General features: G+C 40.3%; 2 long non-coding RNA genes across 2 annotated transcripts; both read right to left on the bottom strand.

The window, feature by feature from the left end:
- Nucleotides 1–303: 303 nt before the first annotated feature.
- On the bottom strand, nucleotides 304–2,518 carry LOC119321956. The gene is made up of 3 exons (XR_005155302.1): nucleotides 2,255–2,518; nucleotides 1,385–1,456; nucleotides 304–701 (listed from the first exon to the last, which is right to left on the bottom strand). It is a non-coding gene; the product is annotated as an uncharacterized LOC119321956 (long non-coding RNA).
- Nucleotides 2,519–2,568: 50 nt separating this feature from the next.
- LOC119322596 lies at nucleotides 2,569–5,205 on the bottom strand. Its single transcript, XR_005155715.1, has 4 exons — nucleotides 5,079–5,205; nucleotides 4,168–4,329; nucleotides 3,695–3,839; nucleotides 2,569–2,636 (listed from the first exon to the last, which is right to left on the bottom strand). It is a non-coding gene; the product is annotated as an uncharacterized LOC119322596 (long non-coding RNA).
- Nucleotides 5,206–5,950: the final 745 nt, after the last annotated feature.

Genomic DNA, 5,950 nt, shown 5'->3' with positions numbered 1-5,950 from the left:
TGGTGTGCACGACGACGGCGACAACAGACCCGCAGTACCATGTCAAGCAGGACAACAACCAGATAGGCTGCTGGCTGATGGTAAATAATTATGTCTGTGCTCACAATCACATACACACAAACACAAGGTGAAGGTAAACATATGTAGATGCCCCCAGTTTCTTTTCTAGTGGTAAATTTGAAAGCACCTGGTTGTTTTTCAAGAATCACCAATAGTTATCATGATTTCCATGCATCAGTCGTATCAAAATCACTCATTCATTAGCCATCAGATTTCATTGACATAAAAAATCATCATCATTTTTTGGCATCACAACATGCTAGAAAGGTACAAGGACACATGAGCCAAAATGACAGCCAATAAATCCAATCTGTTTACTAACCACTAACTCCTTGCTGCACGATACAATTCAAATCAAATTTTACAATGGTGGTACATATGTAGCACTCACTGAGACTATACCAATATCGCCATTCAATCCAAATTTTACAAACTCCCAGGAACAAGACCATTCGGCCCACACCCTACAGACAAGGAAAAATTAACAACAAAATGCCTATCTCTAAACATCTCTTAGTCCATACAGTAGCTTCGATACGTCGAGTGAGTTCCCCCTGCCATCAACCATTCGACCGACATCCAACGGTGAAGGGAAAGATTAGCAGGTCTTTTTCCTTTTTCTTCACCTTATTTCTCAAGTCCTGCACATCAAAATGCAATGCATGGATTAAGAAACCAGAGTACCTTCACAAAACTCAATGTTTTATAGTGGGTGATCCCAAAAAGACACTAGACAATCTCACACATAAGTGTTGGCTGATACTACCACGAGACAATGGTGACAAGAACAACATGCTCTTCTCAAAACCAAGGAGAGGAAACCAAGATACCGATCCATTATACATAACTTAGTGAAAAATAAGGACATATTGGCATAAGCACCCCAAGTATTGGCAGTGCCGCTGGGGCATAATATTTCACAAACTAGTGGCATGGCTTTGTATGGAAAACAAAATTATTAGGAGCACACTAGCACTTTCAAAAAGCAACGTATCAAGGAGGTTCAGGAAAGATTATAGGAGCTCTTAATATGATCCTACAAAGAGAAGATCATAAATGAACCCCATGAAAATTATTCTCTACTTTACTAGTTGCTTTGGCACTGACAAACACGCCATATTGAGCCTAACCCTTTAGCAACAGTAGCATGGAGCAGAAAAAGGCCTAACGCACACTGCATTACAAGAGAACAACTTGATTGATATGAAAGATCATCATGGTCAAATGATTTTGGTGGCTGGAAGACCACGACCACAGATCCCAACACTAAATCAAGGTCTCAATGGCCGGCACGACAGTGAGAGAGACGAGAGCAAGGATTCACCTGAACCAAGAAGATGTGTAAGACCTCCTCCTTCAGCCTGTGACATCCAGGGTTGTTTCCCTTCAGCAGCTCCTATCATATTCAAAGAAACCACCATGTCAGACCTCTCTCTAACGAACACAACACAAAAGAGACAAAATACATAAGCAATAAAGGTTCAGGCTAGATAAACACTATGCACCACCCATACAGTTGGTATTATAATACCTGTTACTCCACAAAAGTTTAAGCAATCATAATATAGACCAAACCAGAATTTATTTTAAAACAAAAGTTGTGCTCTAGAACCCATTCAACAATGGAGCATCCCTCATCATCTAAGAAACAAAAATGGCACAGCACCTGCACGACACATGCCTTATTAAAAAGGCCGGCATGCTAGTGCCTCAGATCACAATTTTTTGCAATACTTCACAAAAGAGATAACCACCATCCAATGCAACCAACATCAATACTAAACTCAGTAGATGAAATTGCATCAGTAGGCTAGCCTAGAATGCAGCGAGGAAAGCGATTGGAACCTGCCTCTATAGAAGGGTATTTAAACATAAGACACTCTTTTAACAGATCATTTGTAAACATCATCATCACCTTTTAAGATGGTAGATACTCGCTACAACGAATTTTCTACTTCAAGCTAGGCAACTTGTTCCCAGTTTCATCAGTCAATACTTTTAAGATGGGAGATATTCGCTACTATGAATAGATAGAGAATCTCATCTCAGCCGACTGATCCCATACACAAAAATGAAATACAGAGGAGCCCAAAAACAAAACACAAGTAACTACCTTTTGTTTGTTTTCTCACATTAGTTACTTGTACACTAGTATGGAACAAAACAAATAAATCAAGTAGAAGAAAAACCTGACCTGAGCAACCTTGCTACACTGCAAAGTCTTCCACTCCATGCAATCGTCGAGATCACCGCCAAGGCTGGCACAGTCGAACAACGCGTTCTGTTGCTGCTTCTAGCGGCAGATGTAGTGGAGCCCGAGGCTCCCAGACCACCACATCCGTCCTCTCCCCACGATGTGCTGCTGCTCAAAGCTCCATTTAGCATGCCACCGTGTCTTGTTGTAGAGGCATGTAGTAGCGCACCACCAACCTCACCAGGTGCAGGTACTACAGCAGCTACTCGCTGATGATGATGGTGTTGGCTATTTGCATGACGAGGGCTGAGCCACTCACTGTCAACGATGAGCAATGTCACCGTGCTCTTCGGGCCTAACAGTCGTACATCCCTCCTGCTATCTAAACAACACAACACAAAAAAAAACTGCCGAGTCAGGTCTCTCATGAACACAACACAAAACAAAGACAAAATATATAAGTGAGATAGGTTCAGGGTAGATAAACACTATGCACCACTCGCACAATCGGTAACATCAACTAAACCATAACGGTACATATGACCACAAGGAGAGTTTATTGCATAGTTTGACTTAATAGAAGACAGAGTTTATTTTCTACAACCATCAAAATCATCGTTGTTAACACTAGTTGCATCGAGAGCACAAATATAACGATTACCTAATAATCTACAGTAACCAATAAACTAGAGATCTTATTGTTTGTCTCTGAGCATAATAAGTGCCTCAGGGTGCTATATGCATTTGTGGCAAGAAAACAAAAGCTTGTAGGCATGAACCGCTGACTTAAAAATGATTCTATGCATGGCTCCTTATGTCTTTTAGGCACTAAGAAGTATCTGCATACACGCTTTCTTCTATCTCCAATCAAATTGTGGTTGAGAACAGAATGCAAACACTTAGATAGCCATGATAAATTTATTCGCTTGAAAATCTGTAAGGATAATACATACACATGTGTTGACAAATCTCAGTTTCAAAATGAATTGTTAGTATCGCCAAGGGTAATACATGTGCATTGCAACAGATATAAACAGAACTAGATCCCCTCAAAAAATAAAAAAATAAAAATAAACAGAACTAGATCCTAGACTTTTGATTCCCTTTGGTCTTGTGTGCATTGCAACAGAACAGGTATATCAACATTAAGAAATTTCTGAACATGTGCACAAGGGTGGGTATGTATGTTTTTCTCCTACACAAGTGCAGAGCAACATCAACTTGAACCAGGAGAGCAACTTGCAGGAGCATTCAGCTAGAATGAAACAGAGCAACCAGAATCTCTATCTAGACCAACAAGATGAAATTGGGACTTCTGACTCTCAGGCACCAAAATAAAGAAATGCAAATGACCATTATTCATTTCATCTACCACGGCTCGATGGCCATGCATGGGGACAGAGGGCGTGAGAGAGAGTGAAGGAGAGGAACTAGGTTTACCTATGCCAGGACCAAAGAGGAAGCGGCCACCGGAGGGGCAGCGCGGGAGGCGTTGGAGTGAGCGACAGAGCAGGCAGAGCTGCTTCGCCGGCCAAACTAGTGTGGGATGACACCATGGTCCCGGAAGGTGCGTCCAGCAAGAATGCTACAAATTTGAGCGGAAACCAAAATAATATTTACTGATGGTAGGAAAACTAAAGAGATGGTTTGTCAACCATTTGGATAGCCTTAAAACGAAATTAATCCACAATATTAAGGGAGATGGGAGCAAAATAAAATTCAAGTAAGCATGGATTAGATGGCACAAATATTGATTAGAAGGTGAAATCTGCCCGAGCACCAAGAAAAATCATGTTTTTCTTTCAATACACAAAAACAAACACCATCAGGCCAGTACCAAGATTTGGGATCCAAAAAACTAGCAAAAAATATCCAATAGCAATGACCCACTTGTACAAGTAAGTTTCCACTACCTCAACAAGTATCAAGTGTCATAGAGCTTGAGAGAGAGCAGAGAAGAGGACCAACAGCCACCGGAGGCGTCAAAGTAAGTGCAGGAGCAAGCAGAGCTGCTTCGCCGGCCAAACTTGTGTCGGATGGCGGTGTCGTGCCAGAAGGTACGCCCAGAGAAAATGCTACAAATGTGAGCGAAAACCAAAATCATTAGTACTCAAAATAGGAAAACTATAAAGATGTTTTTTACAAAACATTAAGATATCCATAATATATAGATGCTCAGAGCTTTTCAGCAAATAAAAAAAAGAAGCAAACGAGGTTTTGTTTTAGTAAATGTCGGACCCAACTAGTAGACTAATAGCCAATAGCACCATGTTGTTTCCAATCAAATTTGGCTGAAGTATTTTAATTCCCTATCCTTGATCTTTAAGTACAATTTCACGTAAGTTAATTCAAAATAGAAGTTAATATGTCAGAAAGATGCCCCAGCAGGTTGGCTCCATTTTATAAACTTTACTGTACAGACTCTTAGAAAAACATATAGCATATCTATGACTAGAATCAAAAGGGATAAAAAAATCAAATACCAAACATGATGCTAATTAGCACCGAACTACAAGAGACCAATTTCAGAAAAAAGAAAGATCATAAAAAACACATACTTGTGGTGGCCAGAAGACCACTACCACAGATCCGAACATTAAATAATCGACTCGATGACCGGCACAACACTAGCCGACGCTCGATGACCGGCATAAAACAAAAAAAGTTGATAATTTTTATTGTTTCGTTACTTATTCATCAAAAAGAGCCCACCTATTTACATATCTTTCAAGTACTATACAAAAGAAATGTATATGACCTTTATTCATTTCAAGTGGGCATGCAGAGAATGAGATGGAGCATAGTAGAGGAACCAACAGCTTACCTATGATCACATCGGTGGTCTTCTCATATGGGATCGCTCTGCCCTCTCGAAGTTCAAACTTCCAGCAATGGCGGATGCGAGTCCACGATCTTCAGTGACCACTCCGATTCCTCCAACATCATCCTCAACAACAAGCTATACAGGTCATCATTTCTGTTGACAAGCTCCTAGAGAGGACATCAAAAAATTCTTCAATTATCAGGGTACAAGATCACTTTTACTATACTAAATAAACTACATTGCCATCAAAAATTTCAGGCACTTGATATACCATTACCTGGGAAATCATTCGGTCAAAAAAGGTTCATAAGGTTGGATTCATGCACTTATTGATCAACTAAAGGTTCATTTAGTCATAAACCTCTGTTAAGTCCTATTGGGAGACAAGCAACAGTGCCGAATGTAAGATTCCAATCACGTGTGGAATCCAAAATGAATAACAAAGAATACTACTGACATGTGAGATCAAATATACCTGAGTGCCATGCATGCTAGAAAATTATCTACTATTCAATGACTTCAAGAGAGCACACATACATGCACATTGATAAAAGAACAGACACTGGATGTCATGTTTATCTTTCATATTTTTCAATGATAAATTGATTATGACTGACTGATGCTAGTACAAATACTCAGTTAAGCTAGCAAAGTATGGTTTACATAGTACCTTGGGTGTTCTTCATGAGTCGAGGCTGATCCAGGAGGCCACCGGGCAGAGCATATCATTGAAGCCTGGAAATAAGAACACGAATGATACTGGTATTAGACGCTACCAACATCAACATGGCGCAGAACTGAAATTAGCTTGGCAGAAAGAACTGGCTGAGCAACCGAGTCCATGACTGACCCCAGTGTGATCCAACTTAGCG

Source organism: Triticum dicoccoides, chromosome 6B (assembly GCF_002162155.2).
Source record: "Triticum dicoccoides isolate Atlit2015 ecotype Zavitan chromosome 6B, WEW_v2.0, whole genome shotgun sequence".
In the NCBI taxonomy this organism is placed as follows: domain Eukaryota; kingdom Viridiplantae; phylum Streptophyta; class Magnoliopsida; order Poales; family Poaceae; genus Triticum; species Triticum dicoccoides.
This window is presented reverse-complemented; position numbering and strand designations above follow the sequence as displayed.